This window comes from Acomys minous (genome assembly GCF_964271855.1).
Source record: "Acomys minous genome assembly, chromosome: 11".
Taxonomy (NCBI): Eukaryota; Metazoa; Chordata; class Mammalia; order Rodentia; family Muridae; genus Acomys; species Acomys minous.
Window position 1 is genome coordinate 75085324 of NC_140492.1, and position 27979 is coordinate 75113302.

Here is a 27979-nt window from a genome sequence, read left to right on the forward strand (position 1 = left end):
TGGAGAGTGGGATATGACTTTCTCACATACTCTGGTGCCTCACCTTTGACCATGTCCCCTGGAGGCGGAGACCTGGTGGCACTCAGAGGAAGGACAGCAGGTTACCAAGAAGAGACTTGATACCCTATGAACATATACAGGGGGAGGTAATCCCCCTCAGTCACAGTCATAGGGGAGGAGAATAAGGGGGAAATGGGAGGGAGGGAAGAATGGGAGGATACAAGGGATGGGATAACCATTGAGATGTAACAAGAATAAATTAATAAAGGAGAAAAGAAAAAAGAAAAAAAAAGAAACAGTTAGTGATGCTAATAGAATGTCTTTTGATGATATGAGTATTGTGTGTCTTCATATCCAGTTCATTAGTTATTACTAGAAACGTGGCTAGTGTAACTAAGAAACTAGAATTTAATTTTTATTACTTTATCTATTCATGTTGTGAATGTGTGTCTACTGCATGTGTATGGAAGGCAGAGGACAGCTTGCGAGTGTCAGTTCTCTGTCACCATCAGCTTGGTCCTGAGGATTGAGCTCAGACTTGACAATAACTTTGCCTGCTAAGCCATATCACCAGCCCAATAAGTATTTTAAGTAGCCTCCTGTGACTGAAGGTTGCTCTGGTAGGCAGCTCTATCAGCAAAGGCATCGCCAAGATCCAAAGTACTTTTCTCAAAGGAGCCATGGAAAGGATGTCTTTAGATTTAGGCACTTCCTGGTTATGTGTTTTATTTTGTTTTGTTGTTGTTGTTTTGTTTTGTTCGTTGACTGAAGAGTTCCTTGGAGCTCTTCATGATTTTTTTTTAATGTTATTTTTCTGGTGCTTTTGAATAGCCCTCAAAGCAACAGAAATTAAGTTGAAAGTTTATGTGCTACTCATGTGTAGTTGTACACACTGAGACTAAAGAACGTAATTCCCTTTGCATGGATGAAGTTCTTTCTGATGGCTGCACACAGGACACAATGAAAAATGGAGTGGAATATAAAGTCCCCCAGTATCGAGGTGGAACAACCTGTATCCTGATTAATGCTGTTTTAGGTAGCAAGAGAATGGCCTCACCCTGTGATACTTGGTTGGACTATATAGGAAAATGAACTTTTGAGTATTTGGCCTTGGATTTGAGAACAGGGCCACTGTTGCATTGGGTATATAAAGTTCTAATCATCTGTATTTTCTAGATTTGTTTGTTGTGATCATAAGATAATGCGGTTTGCCAATGGACAGAACATTCTCCACAGTTGAGTGGAGAGTGGGGTATGACTTTCTCACATACTCTGGTGCCCCATATTTGACCACGTCCCCTGGATGGGGAGGCCTGGTGGCACTCAGAGGAAGGATAGCAGGCTACCAAGAAGAGACTTGATACCCTATGAGCATATACAGGGGGAGGTAATCCCCCTCAGGAACAGTCATAGGGGAGGGGAATAAGGGGAAAATGGGAAGGAGGGAAGAATGGAAGGATACAAGGGATGGGATAACCATTGAGATGTAACAAGAATAAATTAATAAAAAAATTTTTAAAAAGATAATGCGGTTTATGAATCTTACTCATATAGAAAGGGAATTGTACTTTACTAGTTAGTAATATGCTAATCTTATGCATATGCTGTATATGGATATGTATTTTCACATACATATAATTATAAATTAATTAATATACTTGTCTTAGAGATATATTTAGCAATATGACTTATTATAGTAATGATAGTAGTAGTAATAGTAGCAGTTGTAGTAGTAGTAGAAGAAGAGAGAGAGAGAGAGAGAGAGAGAGAGAGAGAGGGAGGGAGGGAGAGAGAGAATGTGTGTGTTGTGTGTGTGAGGGGAGGGGCACAGAGAACAGGATCCTCTGTAGTCCAGGCTGCCCTTGAACTCACTGTGTAGCCCAGGATGACCTTGAACTCACTGTGTAGCCCAAGATGACCTTGAAAAGAGCAGCAAATGCTCTTAGCCACTCATTGAGCCATCTACCGTTGCCTGCTGTTCTGTCTTCCTTTCATGTCTGTCTACTTGAATGTTTTACTTATTGTTAAATTATATTGTCATTTTTTAATTCTCTGATAATTTAATACATATGTATTATGGCCATATTCAGTCCCCATCCCAATTTCATACCTCCCTGCCCTTGTTTGGTTTTTATTTCTGTGATAAAGACCATGACCAAAAGCAAAGTATGGATGAAAGGGTTTATTTCAGCTCATAAGTTACAGTCTATCATGAAGGGAAGTCAGGCAGTGAAGGAACTCAAGGCAGGAAGTGAAGCAGACCGTGGAGGAGTGCTACATAAGCTTTTAAGGTCTGTTTTAAAGTTGGTGTTCTTACTTAGTTGGCTCTATCTTCCCAGTGCTGGTATGGCCATCTCAGTAAGGAAAGGGCTGGGCCTTTTCTATGTGTATGCACCTCTTGGGTTCGTGCTTCTCAGTTCTGTTTGGGTTACAGTCTGGTGAATGGTAAGGCCTCTATTAACTTGACAAACATACAGTGTTTTCAGATCTACAGTGAATGCCCAGTGAGGTCATGTTTTATCTCTGAAATTTCAGTGTCATTGTAAAATAAATGTGAGCGATCTATTTTCTCTCTCTCTCCTATGTATTTCCCTGTAGATTCACATATGAATTATTAGTCACAGGGTATTGCCATCAGCCTTCTTAGATAAATAGGCCGAAGTTGACTTTAGGCTGCAGAGCCCTCCACAGAGGCCTGCTCTTGCACAGGAGCTAATCTCAGGTCAAAGAGCCTTTTTCACAACCCCTTGTGGTTTTTTGCTAGAAACCACTTTTGCTGCCCTGGCTGCAGGACAAAGGTGGTCAGTTTAAGTTTTCCTCCTTAGCCACAGTACAGCCAGCCTCAAGGTGCTAGAGAAGGAATCCTGGGCTTCCAACCCCCTGTCTTCTTTCAATTGTCTGTCGTGATCAGCTGCCTGAGCCATCAGCTCGGTGGGCCAAGAGATAAAGCAAATGTTGAATTCTGTGTCCCATCCCAGTGTCCCCTGGACCCATCAAAGAGGGGCATTGGCAATTGAGATTGCATTGGAGAAGGCTTTAAGGTTTATCTTCCAGAGTATTGACAATAGTAGGTATGAGGAAAGGAATGTTTTACAGGTAAGACAGGAAAGATGTGAGTGCAAGGAGGAGGTATACACTCTGCCCATTGGACACTATAAGGAAGGAAAAGTATGATGGTCCCTTTTAACTGTCACCTTGACACAGTATAGAGCCAGCTAAGGAAAGGCGGCTGGAGCACTGTCTAGGCCAGGCTGGCCTGTCCGCAGCAGCACGCTGCCCTGGGGCTGGGCCCTGTGAACTGAAGAGGAGGCTGCAGGGCATTCATTCTGCTCTTCTCTTGGCTGTGTGTGTCACAAGCTGTTTTAGCACCAGAAATGAAATTATGCAGAAAGCAAGAGGCTTCTTCAAAGAAAATTTGATATTTGATAGTGATTTTAGTGAATAATGGGGAAAGTGGGGTCTACAAATGACAATGCATAACTTGAAAACTGTTTCTAGGAAGACCTGGGAGAGGGTGTAAAACAATTTGTCTTAAAGTCAGAAATTTACCATTTCCAGTGGGACATTCATTTAGCTGCTGTGCCTCCTGCCTGAGAGAGGGGGAGGGAGGCTGTCGTAGGGTTTTATTACTGTGAAGAGACACCATGACTGTAGCATCTCTTATAAAGGGAAATATTTAATTGGGGCTGGCTTGCAGTTGAGAGGTTTAGTCTATTGTGGCCATAGCAGGAAGTATGGCAGCATGCTGACAGGCATGGTGCTGGAGAAGAGGTCTCCATCTGCACCCACAGGATCCACAGCACGAGAAGAGAGTGAGGCACACTTCACCCAACAAGGCTAGTCCTCCTAGTAGTGCCACTCCCTATGGGCCTATGAGAGCCATTTTTATTCAGACTATCACAGAGGCCTTCAGAGGACTGGTTTAAAGAATAAGCCAGACTGAGGCAAAGAGAGACTGCTACTAACCACTGTCCTTCTCTCAGTGCTGTGCCCCCCCCAACCCTCTAGGTGTGTGCATAAGATGGGTGTAAATGGGAAAACAGGGTCCCTGCTGGAAAGTTGAAGCAAAGGATGGAATCGGGGTTAGAGTCATGTGGGGAGAGGTGACTCTCAAGTCAGACCTGCACTGCAAGTCAAAGCCCAGGCTTTGAGCATGGGCCCCTCAGTGTCAAGGGAAAAAATCCATACAGCTCATTAAATAACACTTATCACCTATACAAAATGCCAGTGGACCTCCCTAAATTTTACGTTGATATTTCAAGCATTTTAAGAGGTAAAGTCAGATTAAACTCCGTGATATCCATATGTTCTCTTCATTTTAATCTCGACCATCTAGTATAAGATGAAATAAAAAAGCTTACATTTTTTTCTATCAACAAACTTTGTGGCACATATCAGGGTAGGGCATCCTCATAGCACACAACAGTCCACTAATTATATGAAGAATTAGTAGAAAACCTCCATAGTCCAATTCAGTGTTAGAAATCTGTACTTCTGTTACGATGTAAGGATAGTGAATATCTGTTTATCAGATGCTTTCTCTTAGAAGATAAACCAACAAGAAACTGTTTGCTTTAAGAATTTAGAGTCAGACATGGTTGGCATAGTTTTCAATTCTAACTCTTGAGAAGATCAAAAGGTCAAGGCCAGCCTGGGCTACGTAGCTAGTGCCTATCTCAAAGCAACAACATACAAAGTTTAGACTGTGCGAAGGCATTGCCCTAACTCTGACTTAATGATGCTGAAAGTAAGCTTAAGGGATGACTCTCCCCATCTGTGGCACATGTCTGTAATCCCAGCACTCTGCAGACTAAAGCAGGACAGTCACAAATTTGAGGCCAACCTGGGCTGCAGAGATGACTTGAAGGTAAAGACTCCTTGCTGCTCTTCCAAAGGACCCAGGTTCAGTTTCCATGAACACTGCTTCTCTCAGTTGTCTGTAACTCCAGTTCTCTGGGATCTGATGTTCTCCCTGGCCTCTGTGGCACCATGCGCACCCACGATGCTCAGACGTACATTCAGGCAAAGCACCCGAGCTGGGAGCTAGCTCAGTTGTTAGTGTTGTACAAGCATGAGCACATGAGATCCATTCCCAGCACCCTCACAGACTCCTGGCATCATGAGGTGCCCCTATATTACCAACACTGTGGGGAGATGAAGACAAGAACACCCCTGGGATTCCTTAGTCAGCCAGTCTAGCCTGCTCAGCAAAGTCCCATGCCTTAGAGACTCCATCTTAAAATACAAGGTGAGTCCTGGAGAGTCACATACATATTGTATGTGTTCGTGTGTACGCACAAATATACATATGAAAAGCGAGCACTGGGTCTGTAATCCCAGCACTCAGGAGGTGGAGACAAAAAGAGCAAAAGTTCAAGATCATCCTGTGCTCTACAGCAAGTTCCAGCTCAGGCCACATGAGACTTTCTCGAAAGAAGGAAAGAAAGAAAGAAAGGAAAGAAGAAAGAAAGGAAGGAAAGAAGGAAGGAGAAAAGAAGGGAACAAGGGGGTGGAAAAGTGGGGGAGGAAAACAGATTGCTGAGGGTACTCTCCCTTTGCCTTTGAAATTGTTCTGTCTCCTATTTGTTGCAGAACTAAACCCGAGATCTTCCAGGGGGGGGAAAAAAGCAATGTGTATTAGTAGAACATGTGAAACTCCACCCCCAACCACTAGTGCTTGGCAAATTCCTTGCACATACTGTTCAGTAAACAACTTCAGGGAACCAGACCCAGCCAGTTCATTCACTGAGAACAGTTGGAAGGGGCTGTCTTAGTACAGCCTTGACGTGGGAGAAGTTGAGAAGTTAGCATTTGTGTTTTCATTAGTTCTTTTTATAACAATGAGCCAGCTGTAGCTGGTTAACAGGAGCCAGGACTGCCTATTAGTGTGCAGGTCTCTTACGCATGATAAAGAGCTTCTGACGGAAACAGGTTTATTACTCATGATACCACTAGTGCTGTTTACATAAAGTCACTTGTGCGGTCATGTGATGTGATTGTGAATGTCCCAGTTCATACTCCCTGCATGCTTTTCCACTCCATACCACAAAAACAAGCAGAAGACTAAAACATAGATCTCTTCCTGCTGAGCTACTCATCCTTGGATGATGCATTCAAGCAGAGCTAGATCCTGGCTCCCAAGGATTTTTTTTTTTCTCTTTTCAATGTTTTAAATCAGATGGGGTCATTATTTGGGGCATAGAGAATAACTTACCAATGATTTCTAATTCAGTTAAAAAGATGCAGCCGGTTCAGTTCAGCCATGTGAGGGAATTTTTTACTCTTCTGATGTTTCATTCCCATTCATGAACAGTATAAAGAATTTAGTAATTCCTATGTTAGGGTGGAAGTGAGTCCTTGGCTATTACCATCATCACCCCACAAAGGTAGTTCTAAGTTAATGAGGTAGAAAGATGAGTTGGCTGGACTATACTAGGTCTTGATTTTTGTTTTTCATATATAACATGGGCAAACACAGTACTTCGACTTGGCAAACCATGCCATTTTCTCTATAGCCAGCATTCATCTAATGCGGCCATAGACATAACACACAAATAGATGGCCACTGCTGTGAGCCAATAGAAGTTTACCTACAAAGATGGTTTGCGAGCTTCTGGTCTGTATACTAGAGAGATGTCTTGATGTCTAGATTTTTCTTTGTACTAGAAAAAGGAAAGGGAATTTTCAACTTTTGTTGTTGGTACAGATCTAACCTCACACATTGTACATCAACACAGTGATGGAAGGTGTAAGTATGGGCTCGAATCCTGACACAAGCAGGTAACACTGAGTTGCTTATTGCTCTCAGACTCAAGGTTCTCACATCACACACTGCTTTGTAGTAAAACAACCATATGCAGTACTCCTGCGACTTCAATTTGCTTGAGTGTTAATTATCAGCTGTCCACCAGACAGTAGCTTCTCTTAGTTACCCATCACCCATTGTGGCTGCCACACTCAGAATATGTTCTAGATGCAGAGAAGAAGAAATGAACTTCCTACTCAACAAGTAACACAGCCTGCAGCCCTACCTTTCTGAGCATGCCTTTGTGACGGGTCCTTTCCTGCTCCTTGTCCTCAGGATCTGTACATCACATCTGCTTCCTGATTCAGAAAGTGCAAGTCCTGCATCCTTGGGAAGAAGGAGAAGAGAAAGGGAGCCAGCAACCTAGGCACTCCAAGGGAAAGGGGTCCAGAGGGAGGAGTCAGTGGTGAAGAGGCTGAGCTGCACCCACATTTATGACCAGTCCCAAAGGTCCCATAGGCAGTGGGGGTTGTTACGATGTGAAAGTGTTCTATCCTGTCCTGGGTGTGCTAACAAAGCTAAGGCAGTATCTGCAACTGTCCAAAGCTTTCTAAGTTTGGTTTAAGTAAAGCTATGTATCCTCTCTGCCCTTAAGTCTTAAGGGAGATCCACATTATGGAAATAAGAACCTTGTCTTTACAGTCCTCAGAAATCTTATCTCCTGATTGTTGTGGATTTAATACATGAAAGATATTTTAAAGCTACACAGGTATCAGGTATAACAGAATTCAGATTTGAATTTCATGACAGACTATGGCCTTCTCAGCAGAGCGGCATCTAGAATGCAGCCATTTCTCTGCAAGGCTCTGAGGAAGCTGAAGCACCTACCATTTTAGATTAGTTAGGCGGTGATAACCATGAGCATTTATAACATTATTTTAGAATTGGCCCTGTGAGTTTTAAACACAGAACTGAATGTACTGCCAGATATTTTTGCAGGAGTCACAGATGTGAAAGAGAAGTCTGTACACACATCCCCCCTCCCAGCACCCAAATGGAACATATGAGTTAAGCCTTCTGGATTTGACTATTTTTAGAGAAATGGAGGTGAGGCCAGGAAATACTTTCTTGCAAAATTTTTATTATATAACATGAAAAATATTTGTTATAATCATGATGGATCCTATAGTGATTTACCCTATTGATTCATCTCATCTCTTTCAAACAAATGGTGAAGTTTGGCTTCCTACAATTTGAGGGCTAACACATGGCACTCAGGCAGGAGCTAGGTCTGGCAGAACTCAAAATAAAAGCAGCATTATTCAGCATTTCACTTGTGTTCTGTTTGTGTTCATGGCTCAGGTTGTGCATAAAATAATGCGACCCCAGAGCTGACAATCTGATCCTTCAGCAGTTATAGTACATATATAGTTCTGCTTTTATTAGTTATTTTTTGGGATGAGGTGTGCGTGTGCCAGGTGGCTGTGTGAGGGTCAGAGGACAGCTTAGAGGAGTTGCTTATCTTGTTCCACCATGTGGATTCCCAGGATTAACCTCAGGTTATCAGAGCTAAATAATTTCAAGATTTGCAGAAGTGGCCAGTGTGTTCTGAGTCTCCTCCCCATATGATTAGTTTGTATGTGGGATTTCCTTTAAGTTGGAACCATGAAGCACGCTGTCCACAGGATGCCAGCGAACATTCTCTTTTGTTCAACATGATTGACTATTCATTCAGAAGGAGGGAAGGAACTTGGCGGAAAAACTAAAACATCTAAGTAGGCTGTAGATTCAGTTCCCAAGGCCACAGTCACTCACTCTAGTGGGAGACATTACTATGGGTAATTTTTCAATGCAACTAATATTTTGTTTGCTTCATGAGCAGTAAAATATCTGTCAGCTTTTAACTAGAAAGAACCTAGCTGTCAAAATAGGCATGTATGACCAGAAATTAAGTAAACTATCGTTGCTATTAGCATGTTATTTCTTGATGACTAAAAAGCATTTTGAGACAAAAGTCAGTTATCTTAGCTTCAGATGTTGTAAGGCAGTAAATGAGTGTTTTTGTTGTTAGCTCTCACTTCCTTTGCCTATCTGGGCAACTAGGAAAGATTTCAGTTTCTCCTCATGAGGGAATCGGCCTTGAAAATGAGCAGAAAGTTATCTCAGCTTAAAGCCTTCTTTCCTGCTGTGGATGCAGGAAAAGTGTGTGTGTGTGTGTGTGTGTGTGTGCGCGCGCGTGCGTGCGCGTGTGTGCTCATAGTAATGGGAAGACAGTATCAGATTTCCCATAGTGCTTAGGGGCACTAATGGACTGTTGGGTTTGGGTGCTAGGAGTAGAATTCTGAGAAGGTAACACACACTCCTAACCTGGACCTTCAACTCCAGCCTTTTTCCTATCTTTTTAAGACTAACATGGAAATGAAGAGGAAAGATATAAAGACGAAACAGCGTATATCAATATGGCATAATACAGAGGAAGTAAAGAGGAGGTCCTTTTAGTCAGGTCTTTAAATTACAGAACTCCTGTTCATACTTGTCAGTGGCCCATTTAAACCAAACCTAGGACTGCAGCCACTGCACTGAATCTGCTGTGTCCCATCTCAGATTGTGTGTCCTTGTCCTGCCTAACCTCAGCCTAAGTTGCTCACATGGCTTCTGAGAGGTATGACCCAGAAAACTTTTTTCAGCTAGAACACCTGGTTGAAAGTCAGTACTACCAGTGTGCAGCTTCTGTCTGCTCAAAATGGTGGTGAGAATATACTAACCAAAAAGATGTTTATTCTTGGGTTGTTTTGGGAGATGTTTGTGGTGAAAACAGTAGTGATATTATTTTCCAACATAGAGCCTACAATGACTTTTAATAGTAAATGCTATAATTGTGTTCGGTAAAGTTTTTAATGCCCTTGGTGTCAGGGAAGGGGTTGACTTTGTTGTTGTTGTTGTTGTTCATTTTTTAATTGAATTGAATTTACTGTAAGTGTGTGAGAGAGACAGGCAAAGAACACCAGAGCACATGCATGAAAACCAGTAAACAACTATTAGGAGTCTATTCTCTCCTTGGATACAATAGATTCTGGGACCACACTTGAGTAGTCAGGTCTGTGTGGCAGGCACTTTTACTTACTGAACCATGCCAGCAGCCGTGGGTTCTCTTCTTATTTGTAAAAGTTTTACTTGCACTCTTTGGAGATGGGAGTTAGTTCTGTGCACTTTGTCACATATATGTGCTCGTGGTTATACCACCACGGCGAAATACCAAACAGAAGAAATTTTCCATCTCCAGCCCATTAATACGCTCCTTGTTTCTCATTCAAAGATGTTAATGAGATGCTGCATGAATGCATACATAGCTTCTAGCTTTTCTTCATCAAATGTATTTCTCCATCAGATGGCTGGGCCTAGTGATAGTCTGTGCACATGCAGAAGGATTTCTCGGCTGACTCCAGATTGTGGTGTTATGAACATTTGTGTAATACAAATTTGGATTCTCTGGATAAATACCAACAAGGACAGTGCTGGATTTTACACCTGATGAGTAATACTTCATTTTATAGTTTTATATAAAATAGTTGGCCATCCGATTTTATAGTCCTACCAGCAACATTAAACTAAACCTTGTTGCCTTCATCTTTAAGAGCATCTGGCATTCTTAATATTTTTTATTTAGCTATTCTTATTGGGAGAGTGTTTGTTGGTATTGATTTTTTTTTTTTAAGTATAAAGCTTGTAGTTTTGGTAACCTTTCACTTTCCCCATTTTGGAGCATATCCCATGAGATACTTTCAAAAATCATCTGTACTTGTCCTGGGTATCTCACCGGTAGCTACACTTCATCAATGGAAGATAAATTTTTTATTCATCTTTGCAAGCTTCACTTAAAAAACAAGTGTGGCAGTGGTCAGACAGAGGAAATGCTTTCTACTGATTGTATTCCTCATTACCATCAAACAATGACTTTATTTATTTTGTTGTGCCTTATGTACACTATAAGCACACTATACAGTGCTGAGTAAATGTAGGAGTATTATGTTTACCTTGTGAGTCCTGTAAAGCTAAAGGTGTATTTGTTTGGCACACACTTGTGTGGTATGCACACATGTCCATCCGTGTTCCCTACTACGGCGGGACACTGCACTGGAAGTGTGCATTTCTCACTCGGGACAGTCCAAGCATTACTGGTTTCCAGGCAAGAACAGATGGAACCCGAGAGTTTCAGATTCCATTTTCCTCAGGAATGGCTAGAGCAAGGTTTGAGGTTCGTGCACAAGACTGCTGATCTTACTGGGTGTGTGGAAAAGAGTGTTCCACTGTGTTACAATTGGCTCTTTCGGGAATTCCAGAGCCAGTGATGATACCTCAGTGTTACAGCCCTTTGGCTAAACCTCCATGCTAACAGCAGAGGATGAGGAACACAGGTCCTGCCAGGCAAGCCCTGGCTTTAGCGGTGACCAGTGGCCGGCAGCCAAGCCCAGGGGCCCAGCAGTGAATTCTTCAGGGAGGAGGAGAGCTCTTCCTTCCCCAGAATAATGACAAGTCTTAGATACTTTGGTAAAATAGATGATGGCAGCTCCCTTTAATTCATGTGAAATAGGGACTCATAACCCTTGGGCAATGGGAGGGGATTTGAGGGCAAATGTGTTTGATTCACTGACAATAGAAGTGCCTGGGATACTTCATTTACATTCAGCAGCACAGTCCTACCATAAGAAGGAGAACACAGTGCTTAATAATCCTATGTGGACATCGGGGAGTAAGAGCTCCAGTAAGGTTAGAGGTATGACAAAGGTCCACAGTCACCTTGATACCTAAACCTCACAAAGGGATGATTCAATATACAGAAGTCCATCAATGTAACCCATCATATAAACAAATAAACTGAAAGAAGAAAACCCACATGATCATCTCCTTAGATGCTGAAGAAGTATTTGACAAAATCCAGCATCTATTCATGTTTAAAGTCTTGGAGAGATCAGGGATACTAGGCACATACATAAACATAATAATGGTTATATACAACAAGTCAAAAGCCAGCATCAAACTAAATGGAAACTCAAGGAAATTCCACTAAAATCAGGAAAGTTGCCCACTCTCTTCATATCTATTCAATAAACTACTTGAAGTTCTAGATAGAGCAATAAGGCAACAAAAGGAGATCAAAGGGATCCACATTGGAAAGGAAGAAGTCAAAGTATCACTATTTGCAGATTATATGACAATGTATATAATTTACCCCCAAAATTCCACCAGAGACCTCCTACAGCTGATAAACACCTTCAGCAAGGTGGCTGGATACAAAATTTTTTCAAATAAATCACTAGCCCTCTTGTATTCAAATAACAGATGGGCTGAGAAAGAAATTAGAGAAACTACACCCTTCACAATAGCCATAAATAATATAAAGTATCTTGGTGTGACTCTAACCAAGCAAGTGAAAGACTTGTATGAAAAACAACAACAACAAAAACTTCAAGTCTCTAAAGAAGGAAATTGAAGAAGATACCAGAAGATAGAAAGATCTCCCATGCTCATGGATCAGAAGGATCAACGTAGTAAAAATGGCCATCTTATCAAAAGCAATCTACCACTTCAGTGCAAGCCCTATCAAAATACCTGCACAGTTCTTTACAGACCTTGAAAGAGCAGTTCTCAACTTCATATGGAAAACAAAAAACCCAGAATAGCTAAACGATCCTGTACAATAAAAGATCTTCCAGAAGAATCTATCCCAGATCTCAAGCTATACTATAGAATAACAGTAATACAAATGGCATGGTCCTGGCATAGAGATAGGCTGGTTAATCAATGGAATCAAATCGAAGACCCAGAAATAAATCCACACGCCTATGGACACTTGATTTTTGACAAAGAAGCCAAAACTATACAATGGAAAAAAGCATCTTCAAGAAATGGTACTGGTCTAACTGGATGTCTACATGTAGAAAATGTGAATAGACCCTTATTTGTCACCCTGCACAAAACTAAAGTCCAAGTAGATTAAAGACTTCAACATAAAACTAAATCTACTAGAAGAAAAAGTGGGGAAAAGCCTCAAACTCATTGGCACAGGAGACAACTTCCTGAACAGAACACCAGTAGGACAGGCTCTAAGATCAGCAATTAATAAATGGGACCTCATGAAATGGAAAATTTGTGTAAGGCAAAGGATACTGTCAACCGAACAGAGGGACAGCCTGCAGACTGGGAAAAGATCTTCACCAACCATACATCTGACCAAAGACTAATATCCAAAATATATAAAGAACTCAAGAAATTAAACACCACCAAACCAAATAGCCCAATTTAAAAATGGGATGCAGAGCTAAACAGAATTCTCAGCAGAGGAATACCAAATGGCATGAGAACCACTTAAAGAAATGCTCAATGTCCTTAGTCATCAGGAAAATGCAAATCAAAATGACTCTGAGATTCTATCTTGTACCAGTCAGAATGGCTAAGATAAAAATCTTAAATGACAGCACATGCTGGCAAGGATGTAGAGAAAGGGGAACACTCCTCCATTGCTAGTGGGAATGCAAACTTGTACAACCACTTTGGGAATCAATTGGTGCTTTCTCAGGAAATTGGGAATAGTTCTACCTCAAACCAAGCTATACCACTCCTGGGCATAACTCAAAAGATGCTTTACCACACAACACAATATTTGCTTAACTATGCTCATAGCAGCCTTATTTTTAATAGCCAGAATCTGGAAACAACCTAGATGTCCCTCGACTGAAGAGCGGATAAAATAACTGTAGTACATTTACACAGTGGAATACTATTCAGCTATTAAAAGAAAAAAGGTCATCGGTTGAAAGCCAAATCACCAAGACATCTCATTAGCACGGAGGGTATTTCCAGGAATCACAGGTGCATACTGAAGAGTTTCTTATCAGGAAAGGGTTGGGCCTTAATTTCCCTGAGGACTATGTGATACTTCTTGGAGGATCTGGGGGTTTCCCAGATCAGGTGGAGAGGAGGGAATCCAGCTGAGGGAGTCTATCACTTTAGACAGAGCTCAGGGGCTACCCAGTAATGCAGTTTGACCTTAATCACAGTGTCCAACACAGATACATATGTATGTAGGGGGTGAGTATTATGTTTACCTTGTGAATCCTCAAAAACTTAACAGTATATTTGTGTGGTCACGGGTATGTGCTCACTTACTTTGTAGTTACTGGGGTTTTGTTTGTTGAGACAGCATTTCACTCTGCAGTCTTGGGTGGCCTGGAGTTTACTATATAGGCCAGGCTGGCCTTGAACTCACAGAGAGCCTCCTGCCTCTACCTCAAGAGTATAGGGATTCAAGGCATATGAACTATGCCCCCTCCCACACACACCTTAGTTGTGGGGTCACAGCCTCTCATAAAAGCTGGAGCTCATAAATTTGTTGTACTGGGTGGCTAGAGACCATCCAAGAGCTGCCTGTGTTTTAGTTAGCTTCTATTGCTGTGATAAAACACTGACCAAAAGCAATTTAGAGGTGAAAGTGTTTGTCATTTTATAGCTTGTGAGGTATCTTAGTGCAGCAACCTAAAGGCAGGAGCTGATGCAGAACAGCAGCAGCAGTGCTTGCTGCTTGTTCCTCTTGGCTTGCTACAGTTATAAATGTCCATGGTGTGTTCAAGGAACTTAATATGGCATATGTACCAAGTGCAGATAGTTCTAGGAAGCCAGGACAGAGGGGCATGGAAGGGAGACAAGACAGGAATTCAGGCTTTTGTTTGACAGGTGAGGAAGCACTGTCAAATTTTTCAGTGTGCAATGGATGGTATCTGATCTGTGCTTTGAAGAGATTGTTCTGGCTACTGTAGACCAAATGAAATGTACAAGTGCAAGAGTCAGACCAGAAAATGGACCACGCTGTTCAGGAATCCAGACCTGTCAGGCCATTGACCTAGATTAGAGTACTAATGGGGAAACAGTAGGAAGTAGAGAGATCTGAGGTCCGTTTTAGCATAAATTTGCATAGTTCTTTTGTATTCATAGGCAAGGAATACTTAACCATGCCTATAAGTACTAGACTGAGTGGTGAGAGCCAAACTTGTAGTTAGGGGATTTGTAAGAGAGGGAGGTGTTTATGAGCCCTTAAGCTGGAGAAATCAAACTGGATATGACCTTGCAAAGTTGCGTAGGGCTCTGAAGGCTAGGCTTTGTGCCCAGGAAGATAACATCTTTCCAGGGCACCACGTGATAAATAACATCAAGCTCTTGGAAGCAGAAACCAATGGAAGATACTTTTGAAAGTTAACTTTAAACTAAAGTTTAGTTTTAGACCATGGGGACCATATTCCTCTTCATGGTCACAGTGTCTTTGTATCACGGGATAACAGAGGTCACCTAAATATCTGTTGAGGGACTTGTCTAGTGGATTATGAGATACATAGTTATATAGAATTTATCTCTGTATAGTGTAATTAAGAAAACTATAGTAAGACTTTAAATTAGGCAAATAGTTATCTTGTGCCTACTATGTATTAAGCACTATTTCTAAAAGAGAGACAGCAATAAATGAGACTTTAAAAAAATAAGATGGGAGAGGGAGGGAGGATGGGAATGGGAAGATATGAGAGAAGGAATAACAATCAGGATATAATGTGAATAAATTAGAATAAATAAAAATTTTAAAAAATAAGGCAAATTGCTGGTAAAATTTACCTTATTTTGAGGAAATTTATTAGCAAATAGGTAAAGAAAGGAATAATCAACATGAAGGGCTATTATTTTTTACATGAAAATCAACCACAGAGTCTCACTGAAGAAAAAGTATAATAATAATACAGGAGATGAACAAACAAGTCATACAAGTGTGTGGGAAGATCATGGCAGGAGAGAACAGGTTTGGGAGGGTGTGGGGTGGGGTGGGGTTAGAGCAAGGATGCCAGAAGATAGACTGCATATCATTGGGATTCGGTCATGAAGACTGAAACAGTATGGTAGGGCCTTCACATTTTATTCTTTGTCTCTTCCACTGCTGTTAGAAATTTTGGAACTTAGTAGTTGTAACTGCTAACGGAGTAGGAAATGCTCTAATTCCTTTATGAGGACAAGTAAAGAATTGGTACCTGCCTGTAACAATTAGAAAATGCAATAACCTATGAATGATTAGAGGTAGAGTAAAGAAGGGTATGGAAGAACTGTAGGGTTTGGTCAGTAAGATGTTGCTATTTGAGAAATAGGAGGAGGAATTCAGGGGAGAAATGAACTGGAGAACTCTGAGGAGATACACTTCATTTTAGGCATGTTGACTTCAAGGGAACTGAGACACAAATATAGAGAGGGTAAAAATCAAAGTGAGCATCACATTATTTAATTAGAATTAGAGATAGTCTACAATTCATACTTTTCAAAACAGATGGATTGGGTGCGAATAAGCAGAAGTAAGTGTGTGTTGATACATGTGAGAGACTACATGTGAACATTTTGCCCAGTTCTACCTAACTAAAGGGGTGTAGGGCAGTGGTGAGCTACAGCTGGCAGCCAAATAACCATAGCTCCTCTACAAAATGACTGGTTCTACATCCAGATAAGAAAAAATATAAAATGAGCCTTGAGCCTGGTTGTTAAGCCACCTTTTCTGGATAAGTGTAGCTACCACCTCTCATCAAAGAAGCCTCTCTTTACAAGAAATAGAGGCATCACAGAAAACAACTGGATATAATGTAGAGACCAACAGATCATGGAGAACCCAACCCTAGCATGTACATCTACATCACAGGCCCTGCGGCTGTGGCTCAGGAAACATCGAGGAAGAGAAGGCAGAAAAATTGTAAGCACCAGAATACTAGAGAGTCTGCTGTACAACAGTTCCTCCTAGAAACAGCTGCATAAACAAGACTGGAACAATGGCAGTGTCGTTGGACATATTAACACGGAAGGGAGGAAATTACCCAGGGTCACGCCCCTAGAAAAAGAAGTACAGGCGAAAAGAATTGCTAGGAGGAGAATTAACCTTTCCCTGGAATGAGCCCCCTTATTGGTTATCCAGTACAGAATCATCAGCCCTGAAACCGTCTACGCACAAACAAGTAAAAGGGGAATTCAAACGGTTATATTTATATGTATTTGTGCATGCAGTGTGGGGCTGGGAGGAGAAGGGAGCCGTGATGTAATGGTATTTCAACTAAAAGCATATTTTTAAAAATAACTATTTAATTTTATTTTATGTGCATTGGTGTGAAGATGTCAAGATCCAGACACTTGTGAGCTGCCATGTGGATGCTGGGAATTGAACCCAGATCCTTTGGAAGAGCAGACAGTGCTTTTTACCACTGAGCCATTTCTCCAGGCCCTTAAAAGCATATTTTAATTAATTAATTTATTCACTGTACATCCCAATCATAGTGCCCTCCCTTGTCTCCTCCTGGTCCTACCCTTCCTCCCTGTTCCTTCTCCCCACTCTTGTATTACTCAGAAAAGAAGAGACCCCCACCCGCCCACCCCACCTCATCAAGTTGCATCAGGACTGAGCATGTCCTCCTTCCCTCCGTCCTGGCCAGACGGCCTTGCTATGGGCAGTGATCAAAAACCAGGCAACAGAGACCATGTCAAAGACAGCTCCCACTCCCCTTACTAGGGGACCCACATGAAACCTGAGCTGCCCATTGGCTATATTTGTGTAGAGGTCTACATCCAGTTTATGCATGGTCTTTGGTTGGCCCTTTGGGCCCTGGCTAGTTGGCTCTGTTGGTCTCCTTGTAGAGTTCTTGTCACCTCCAGGTCCTTCTTTCCTTTCCCCACTTTTCCACAAGACTCCCTATACTTCGCCCAATGTTGGCTATGAATCTCAGCATCTGTTTTCATCCACTGCTGGGTAGAACCTCTCAGAGGACAGCTATGCTAAGCTGCTTGTCTGTAAGCATAGCACAATATAGTTAATAGTGTCAGGAGTTGGCTCTCTCCCATGGGGTTGGTTTCAGATTGGGCCAGGCATTGGTTGGGCATGCCCTCAATCTCTGCTCTATCTCTTTTTCTCTTTTTCTTTTAAAATAATTTTTACATATACATTTATATTATTACTTACACACATCTATATAATACATATACATAAATAAACTACATACAGCAGAGGAACCAAAAAACCAAAGCAATCAGGAATTATATAAATGTTACATTCATAGTGTTTTGGCTATTTGAATTTGTAACCTTGAAGAAAACATCTTTCTATTTTGGTGAGTCTAAAATTCTGAATGAAAATCAAAATCAAATCTCATCTCTGTCAACTTAAAACATCTCTCTAGACATAAAAACATCTTAATTCCTAAACAACTAAGCTTAATTGTAAAACTAAACTATCTGGTCTTCAACCTTATCAGAGACTTGGGAAGGAATAAAATTAATTACCTGAGTGAACTGGAAGTGCAGGCTAGCAGCTTCCAAAGTAGAAAAAGAGGAGAGAGAGAGAGAGAGAGAGAGAGAGAGAGAGAGAGAGAGAGAGAGAGAGAGAGAGGAGGGGGGGGAGTGTTTGATGCCTGAACAGTCACCAAAACTCTCTAGAACATTGGAGCATCATCTTCAGCCTTCTGACCCAGTATTTGACAGACATATTTGTGAGGCACGAACTATTGAGGATTTGCTTAGCCTGTCTTGGTAGAGTTTGGCCTTCAACTCTGCTTGCATCCAAATTTGCCTATTTTTAGGGAGAATTCTGTCTGTGGCAGAAACAAGGACATTTTGCCCTCTGGCAGGATTGCCACATTTGAAGCCATCTCCATAAGGAGGTTCTTTGATGCTCATCATCTTCTTTGAGGTAGGCTGGGTGTTGCCAGGAGTTAACTTGTCTCATTGTCAGTGAATCTTTAAAATAATAATAATAAAAATCTTTAAACGTCATCTATTCTGTGGGTCTCTGAGGTTTTTGAAGACCTTATCTATTTTACCTTATCTTTCTATAGAATCATATCTATCTGTTAAACCTAGGATGTATATTCTTGTAGTATAAATAGACTAGTAATTGACGCGACCATGATTTGATCAACTAACAATTAACTTGTATAACTTACTTATCCTAAACAGCCTGCAATAGCACTTTCAAAGTATTAGAGGTAAACCTTGTATTTTATTTGAGTTGTCTGGGTACAATATCTCATATTAGAGTAGAAATATATATAATATGTATATAGAATAATCTTAAATTTGAATTCTATGCCATTGTATCAAAATTAAACTTATTTTGCATCTCTGTTCTATCTTTATCCCTACACACCTTGTAGGCATGGTAAATTTTGGGTAGAAGTTTTTGTGTGTGGGTTGATGTTCTCCTCCCTCCGCTAGGAGTCCTGTCTAGTTAGGGTGTGTCCTCTTTAGCCTTCATGGCCCTTGTTACTGGGAGTCTCACCTAGAGTCACCCACATATCTTCCCAGAAGCCTACCCTGTTGTGGGTCTCCAGCTGGTCACAGAGATGCCGCCACCCACGGGTTCTCTTCTCTCTGCAGGCCCTCTGTCCTCCAGGGCCCACTCTCCCCAGGCCTGATCTCCACCCACATTTCTCTCAGTGCTCCAACTAAAAGCATATTTAAAAAGAATAAGAGCTACACAGTGGCTTCTGCCTATAATCCAAGCTTTCTAGAGGCTAAGGCAAGAGGCTAGCAACCTTAAAACCAGCAAACAGCACAGAGGATGTTTGAGGGCAGTTTTGTCTAGTGAAAGTTTCTCAAAAACAAAAAAACAAAACAAAACAAAACAAAAACAAAAAACCGAGACTATTGCAAGTTTGGTGTTGTCTCTGGTTCAGACCATCATCTGACTCTCCACACAGCGAGCTGCTGCTTTCCCTACTGACAAGACCATGGCTCAGCAGCTGTCTTAGACACAAGCACTCTGTGGTTAAGCTGGAAGCCTCCAGATCATTTCTTATTTACAGTAGGAAGTCTACCTGACCTTTTAGAAGTACAACTCAAAGGCTGACTTCTGCCATGGCCCCTCCCCCAAAAAATGGAGAAGAAAGAAAACTGAGACAAGAATGAGTGGGGAAGAATACCACAGTCTTAATCCACGTTCTAGAAAAATGCCACCAGCCTCTCCATCATGTCACAGGGTTAGTGAGCAGCAGGGCTGATATAGGACTGGACACTATGAATTTCTTAGTGTCATTATTATAACATTATTTAAACATAGTTATTTTGTTGTATAGTTTTTTTAATCTGTGTTTTCCTGGTAGAATAAAATGACTCGGAATGATATATTAAGATAATTTAAAAACATTAAACATGTTCTCAGTATAGTATGACGCTTACCTCCTCTTCCTACATGGCACTTCCACCACGGTGTGTTAGGTAGTGCTCATTGCTTGGATGAGGCTCCTGTGCACACTCACTGGATCTATAGAACTCAGCCACAAAAAAAATGATAGTGACATTATCCTGTGCCAGTGAGACAAAGGCCATGAGGAGGAGCTCTAACAGGACCCGAGCCCTGTGAAGCTCTAGAGGCAGGAGCAGCAAGGGGACACAGGGGTCCGAGACATGTCAGTGCCCACCAAGGCTGCAGGAAGTTCTGACCTACATGGAACAGGCATAAGCGTACTTGGAGATAACAGACTTCAGGAGGAATTCTGGGAAAAGTTAGGAGAGAACCAAATTTGGTGCTTTGGAAATTGTTAATAAGTTTGAAAGTGTTTAAAGAAGAGATGTAACTCAAGTCCGTAGCCTCTAGAAGTCTGGCAGGAAGGAAGGTCGGAGACAGAGCTACTACAGAGGAAACCTGGCCAGTCTACTCTTGGGAAGGGCAGAACAATAAAGGGGAGTCCATAGCATAGCACACCGCAAGGTGCCCTGGGTCAGCATGAAGCCGGCTGGGCATACCCCACCGGGGAGGAGGTTGGGAGGCGTGTTGAACAGATGTGCAGGCATCTTGCAAATTAAAGTGAGCAGGCTGAAGCGAATACACACCTGAAACTAACCTTCCTGTAAGGAAGAGTTGCCTTCTAACAGTGGCTGCTTAGCTACTGTCTCTGGTACAGGAAACTGCCCATGGTTACTTTTGAAAATTGAAAATAATTTATTTAAGAACATTAAAAGTGATTTAACACATTTCAGTAATTTTATTCCTAGAACAGCTCTTCATAGAAGTGTATAATAAGCTACAAGATTTTCATTGGGTGCAGAGTTTGTATAAATGCATTTTAGTGAAGCTATTTTATTTTATTTTTTCCATTTGCATTGAGTTTTTTTTTTTTTTAACGATTTAAAGTTGAGTGCTTTCTCCTTCATGGCCTTAGAGCCTGGTCTGGGCCTCAGGGACATAAATCTCGGTGCTGTCAGCACTCTGTGTGGCTGAATTGTGCTCGCCTTGCGGCCAGGAGTCCCTTTCTGGCCTCCTGATGCTGCTTGTCCGCTGCCACGTCTGAGGCCTTGTCGTGGCTCATTGCCACCTTGGATTTGGCTGGCTTTTTCGGGACTGGGCGGGGGGGTGGTTTCTTCTCTTCCTTCCTCTTCTCAGGGGTCTCCACCAGCTTCCAGCTGTTGGCCTTGAGGTGCTGATGCCATCAATGGACAGCTGCAGCAGGTCCCAGAACCCCGCCGGGCCCTGGGCTGTCGGAAGGGGGTTGGCATCAGGGTTCAAGTTCTGCTCATAGAGGCCCCGGAACTACTGGAATTTCTGGGACACCAGGAGCTGGGCACTGCCCACAGCACTGAGGACTTTTCCTAAGACTTCTTCAGAGAGGTTCTTCTCTTTGGTCTCCTTGTCCATCTGATAGCACCAGCCTTGCAGCCTTTCTATTTCTGCCTGAAGGAGCTCCAGGAACCAGTAGCCATCCCTGCAGTAGGCCCCTGGCTGAGCTGCCTCTGCTGGGGAGCTGGAGGAGGTCTCCAGCCAAGGTACGGTTCGGGCAGCGAAGGCGCCTGCAGGGCAGGGTCCCTGTTGTCTTCATAGGAGAGGTTGCAGTTGATCGGGACAATCTTGGGGGCCTGTTGAGGGCCAGCATCAATGCCGATGAAGTTGGGGTGTGGGGTACAGTCTGGGAGACTCGTCTCATATGCCTTACAGCTAGGGTCATTGGCATCCTGAGTGTCAGAGTCACTGTCCCGACAAGAGGACTTGCTGTGAGAAGGGACACTGCTTCGCCAGTCATCCTCCACCCAAACCCCGATGGACTGGAATTTGGTAGCAGGAGTGGGCTCCTCTTTTGGCACTGGCTGAATGCAGTCAACTTGTATTCCTATTGATGACAGTTTCCTTTTGGTGATGGCCTCAGAATGGGACTCAGAGCTCGTCAGTGTCCCTTGTTCACTCTTCAGAGCTGCATGCTTAGGGCGTGGCTCTGGAGCTTCAGGGTCTGGGGTGATCCCACCCCGAGTCACACTGGGTGGTCGGGTACTGCTTTCCAGGCAGTCTGATGAGTTACTCAAACCTGACTGGCTCGTCACTTCGCTCTTGTGGCCTTGGCTATCCAGGTAGGTGTCCTGAGAAGATTCGGTACTGCTCTTGACAGTGACTAAAATGAACATCTTTGATGTGGTACGTGGAGGGGCCAGTGGTGGGGTCTTCGTATATGCCACTAGGCATGATGAACCCTCCTCCCTCACATGGCCCGGCCCGGGCCTCCGGGTTAAAGCCCCGCTCCAGCCCTGAGCTATTTTATTTGGTAGAGTCAGAGCAGGTAGAGTATATAAGTGCACTTCACAAATGAGATCATTTGTAAGCCTTACATTAGGCGAGACTGGTTTCTAGAGCATGTAAGAATGTGAAACCATGGCTCAGGAGCAGACTGTCTAAGCATGATTCAGCACTGTCCTCCCTGTTGTGCCTGGTTACACAAATGAGCTCACACATGTCCCATGGTACATTGGAGCTACAGAACCCTGACAGTTACTCCAGTATTCTATTCTCCTGTTTGTTGATGGAAAGCAACACAGGGGAGGAGTTGCCTTATAACACAATTGGTTCATGCTAATGGACTTGACAGAATTTCATACTAACATTTCTGAGTTATTTCAGTTCACAGGAGATTATAGTTGAGAGAAGCCACAGCAAGAACTCAGGCCAGAACTTGAAGCTGACATCATGCAGGAATGCTGCTTGCTGGCTTGCTCTGAGGCTCATGCTTAGGTGGCTTTCTCATGCAGCCCAGCACCCTGTCTAAGAACAGTGCCACCCACAGTGGGCTGAGCTGAGGTGCATCGCTTAACCATTGTGATAATCCTCAGGAAGTACCCACAGACCACATGATCTGCCTAACCCTCAATGGAGACTTCCTTGTGGTAATCTAGGACCTTCTGTGACTGTTTTCTCAATTCTCTCAAAGCTCTGCATGTAGTGAGGAGACATTGAGCCACTGCAAGTAATAGGGCCCTGGGGTTTTAAAGCTTCAGTCTCTTTCAGGGGGTTGGTTAAGAAAGTATGTGATAACCCATTTTAGCCCCTGTGCCCTTTGGTAGCCAGAGGGAAACATGGTAAACTATATCTTCCTTATAATATTTCAAAAGCAGATGCCGCACAGTTGATGTATATTCTACTCTTTACTCTGTTGCCCCATGTGATTTTAATCAGTAGTAGGCAAGAGTAAGTAGGACAACAGATGCCCATTTGGGGTAGGTTGGAGAATAAGTGAAAGAAAGCAAACCACAGCCTACCTACCATTGCTGATAAATCTTGAGTAATAAATGATACTACAGTACATTCTCCATCTGTCTTTTTCCTCACTAAAACAAAGAGAAGCCACATTGGGTACAAGGAAAAGCAAGAACTGTTTACACCTTAGCAGTGGAAAAGTATGACAGACATGTAGCAAGTTCCACACCACCCTGGCCTACATGAGACTCAAAAATTTAAATGGTCACATTCTTGAACAAACATTTCTCCAGAGAAGATTCCCAAATGGCCATTAAGCACCCAAGGATCACCAGTAGCCATTAGAAAATACAAATCAAAACCTTGACACCCAGTACGATGGCAGTAGGGCAGAGAATGTTACTAATGGATCTGGAAAAGTTGGACTTAACACACTGTGTGCTGAGATGGTAAAATGGTGCCGCCACTTGAAAAAATAGTCTCACATAACCTCCAAATGTAAACACAGGCTTCCCTTATAGTGGGGTAACTTCACACTCAGTTTATGCGCATTAGATGTGGCTCAGATTTATATAATACCGTTTTTTAATTCATAAAGAATAGAAAGAACGTCCAATGTTCATCAGGCGATGAACAAGTTTTAAAATGTGATACATACCTGTAATGGAATATTATTCAATAAGAGGGCACACATAGAAACATTGTTATATGTGTAGTATACACTGTACCTGTGAGTCATGACCCCTTTGAGGTTACGTATCAGATATTTACAATTCATAACAGTAGGAAAACTACAGTAATGAAGTAGCAACAAAATAATTTTATGGTTGGAGGTCACAACAACATGAAAAACTGAATTAAAGGGGTGCAGTATTAGGAAGGTTGAGAGCCACTGTTCTATAAACTACTAATATTTCTTTTTTAATTGTTTTTTATTTAAAAAACTTATTCAGATTGCATCCTGATTGTTATCCCCTTAGTTGTATTTTCCCATTCCCCCTCCCTCCCTCTTTCACCCTATTCCCCTCTCCTAGGCCTGTGACAGTAAGAGACCTCCTCCCCCACCATATGATCACAGCCCATCAGGTCTTATCCAGATAGCCTGATTCCCTTTCCTCTGAGTGCCACCAGGCCTCCCCCCCAAGGAGAAGTTATCAAATAGGGTGCACCAGAGTTCATGTCAGAGGCAGTTCCCCACTCTCCACACAACTGTGGAGAATGCACTGTCCATTGGCTACATCTGAGTGAATGCATTGTCCTTGGTTGGTATAGCAGTTTGTGGTTTTCTTGTAGGGTTCCAGGACCATCTGGGTCCTTCTATCTCTTATTCCCCCATATCTCTCTCACCTGGAGTTCTAATAGCAAGTTCTAGCATCTGTCCCAATCCCCCACTGAGTGAAGACTCTCAGGACATCCATGTTGGGTTAATATGCAATTATAAGTGAGTACATACCACATGTATCTTTCTGGGTCTGGGTTAACTCATTCTTGATGATCATTTCTAGTACCATCCATTTGCCTGCAAATTTCAAGATTTCCTTGTTCTTAATAACTGAATAGTATTCCATATTGGAAATGTACCACAGTTTCTTTATTCATTCTTCAACTGAGGGACATCTAGGTTGTTTCCAGATTCTGGCTATTATGAATAAGGCAGCTATGAACATTGTTGGAATAATGTCCTTGTGTGATGGAGCATCTTTTGGGTATATGCCAAGGAGTGGAATAGCTGGGTCTTGAGGTAGCCCTATTCCCAATTTTCTGAGAACGTGCCAGATTGATTTCCAAAGTGGTTGTACAAGTTTGCACTCCCACCAGCAATGAAGGTGTGTTCTCCTTTCTCCACATCCTTGTCAGCATGTGCTGTCACTTGAGTTTTTTATCTTAGCCATTTTGATGGGTGTAAAATGGAATCCCAGAGTTGTTTTGATTTGCATTTCTCTGATGACTAAGGAGGTTAAGCATTTCTTTAAGTGTTTCTCAGCCATTTGATATTCCTCTGTTGAGAATTCTGAACCCCATTTCTTAATTGGGTTATTTGGTTTGATGGTGTTTAATTTCTTGAGTTCTTTATTTCTGGATATTAACCTTTTGTCAGATGTTAGGTTGGTGAAGATCTTTTCCCAGTCTGTAGGCTTTCACTTTGTTCTGCTGACAGTGTCCTTTGCTTTTCAGTTTCATGGGGTCCCATTTATTATTTGCTGACCTTAGAGCCTGGGATGTTGGTGTTCTGTTCAGGAAGTTGTCTCCTATGGGTTCAAGACTGTTCCCCACTTTTTCTTCTAACAGATTTAGTGTCTCTGGTTTTTATTGAGGTCTTTAATCCACTTGGACTTGAGTTTTGTACATAGTGATAAATATGGATCTACCTGAATTTCTCTACATATGCACATCCAGTTAGAGCAGTACCATTTGTTGAAGATGCTATCCTTCTTCCATTCAATAGATTTGGCTTCTTTGTTAAAAAATCAAGTGTCCATATGTGTGTGGATTTATTTCTGGGTCTTTAACTCAATTCCATTGATCAATCAGCCTATTTCTATGCCAATACCATGCTGTTTTAATTACTGTTGCTATATAGTACAGCTTGAGGTCAGGGATGGAGATTCCTCCAGAGACTCTTTTATTGTACAGGATTGTTTTAGCTCTTCTGGTTTTTTTGTTTGTTTGTTTTTCCACATGAAGTTGAGAATTGATTTTTCAAGGTCTTTAAAAATTTGTGTAGATAGTTTGATAGGGATGGAATTTAATCTGTATGTTGCTTTTGGTAAGATGGCCATTTTTATTATGCTAATTCTCGTGATCCATGAACATGGGAGATCGTTCCATCTTCTGATATTATCTTCAATTTCTTTCCTCAAAAACTTTTTTGATATAAGTCTTTTACCTGCTTGGTTAGAGTTATATTACTTGTGGCCCTCTCAGCATGATTATCATTTGTATACAGGGGGGTCTACTGACTTTTTTGAGTTGATTTTTATATCCAGTCACTTTGCTGAAGGTGTTTGTCTTCTGTAGGAGTTCTCTGGTGGAATTTTGAGGGTACACTGTCATATCATCAATGAATAGGGATAATTTGACTTCCACCTTTCTGATATATATCCACTTGATCTCCTTTTGTGGTCGTATTGCTCTAGCTAGAACTTAAAGCACTATATTGAAGAGATATGGAGAGTGGGCAGCCTTGTCTATTCCCTGATTTTAGTGGAGTTCCCTTGAGTTTCTCTCCATTTAATTTGCTCTTGGCTATTGGCTTGTTGTATATAGCCTTTATTATGTTTAGGTATGTGCCTTGAATCCCTGATCTCTCCAAGACTTTAAACATGAGTGGGTGTTGGATTTTGTCAAATGCTTTTTTTTTTCATCTAAGAAGATGATCATGTGGTTTTTCTTCTTTCAGTTTGTTTATATGGTGGGTTATATTGATGGATTTCCTTATATTGAACCATCCCTGCATGCCTGGGATGAAGCCTACTTGGTCACAGTGAATGATATCTTTGATGTGTTCTTGGATTCGATAATATGAGTATTTTATTGAGTATTTTTGCATCAATGTTCATAAGAGAAATTAGTCTGAAATTCTCTTTCTTTGTTGGGTCTTTGTGAGGTTTATGTATCAAAGTGACTGTGGCCTCATAGAATGAGTTTGGTAATGTTCCATCCATTTCTATTTTGTGGAGTAGTTTGAAGAGTATTGGTATTAGCTCTTCTTTAAAGGTCTGATCTAATTCTGTGCTGAAACTATGTGGCCCTTAGCTTTTTGTGGGGAGGGGGAAGAATTTTGATGACTACTTCTATTTCTGTAGGAGAAATACGAGTATTTAATTTGTTTATCTGTTCAACTTTGGCAAGTGGAGTCCATCAAGAAAATTGTCCATTTCCTTTGTATTTTCAGATTTTGTGGCATACAGGCTTTTGAAGCAGGACCTAATGATTATTTGTACTTCTTTAGTGTCTTTTGTTATATCTCTCTTTTCATTTCTGATTTTGTTGATTGGATAGTGGCTGATGGTTTGTCTATCTTGTTGATTTTTCTCTATGAGTCAGCTCTTGGTTTTGTTGATTCTTTGAATTGTTCTCTTTGTTTCTAATTTGTTTATTTCAGCCCTAAATTTGATTATTTCCTCTTAGGTGTTTCTGCTTCTTTTTTTTTTCCTAGGGCTTTGAGATATGTCATTAAGCTGCCCATATGAGATGTTTCCAATCTCTTTATGAAGGCACTTAGTGCTATGAACATTCCTCTTAGCTTTCAGTGTGTTCCATAAATTTGTGCCTTCATTTTCATTGAATTTTAGGATGTTCCTAATTTCTTTCTTTATTTCTTCCCTAGCCCTGTTGGCATTGAGTAGAGAGTTGTTCAGTTTCCATTTGTGTATAGGCTTTTTGTTACTTCTGTTGTTGTTGAAGTCCATCTTTAGTCCATGGTGGTCTGCTAAGATACAAGGTAAATTTCTTCAATCTTCTTTTATCTGTTGAGGCTTGCTTTGTGACATAGTAAATGGTCAATTTTGGAGAAGGTTCCATGAGGTCCTGAGAAGAAGGTGTAATTTTTTGTGTTTGGGTAAAAAGTTCTGTAGATATCTGTTATATCCATTTGATTCATGATATCAGTTGGTGTCATTATTTCTTGGTTTAGCTTTTGTTTCATTGACCTATCCTTTGGTGAAAGTGGGGTGTTGAAGTCTCCCACAGCCTGGCTGTCCTGGAACTCAGTCTATAGA

General features: G+C 41.7%; 1 protein-coding gene and 1 pseudogene across 6 annotated transcripts in view; one reads left to right on the forward strand and one right to left on the reverse strand.

Moving 5' to 3' along the window:
• The window catches only part of SPIDR (scaffold protein involved in DNA repair), a 252547-nt gene that overhangs the window by 160689 nt on the left and 63879 nt on the right, over window positions 1-27979 (forward strand). The window lies entirely within an intron of this gene.
• On the reverse strand, window positions 20961-22637 carry LOC311609291 (disks large-associated protein 4-like; annotated as a pseudogene). Its single transcript has one exon. The product of its transcript is annotated as a disks large-associated protein 4-like (transcript).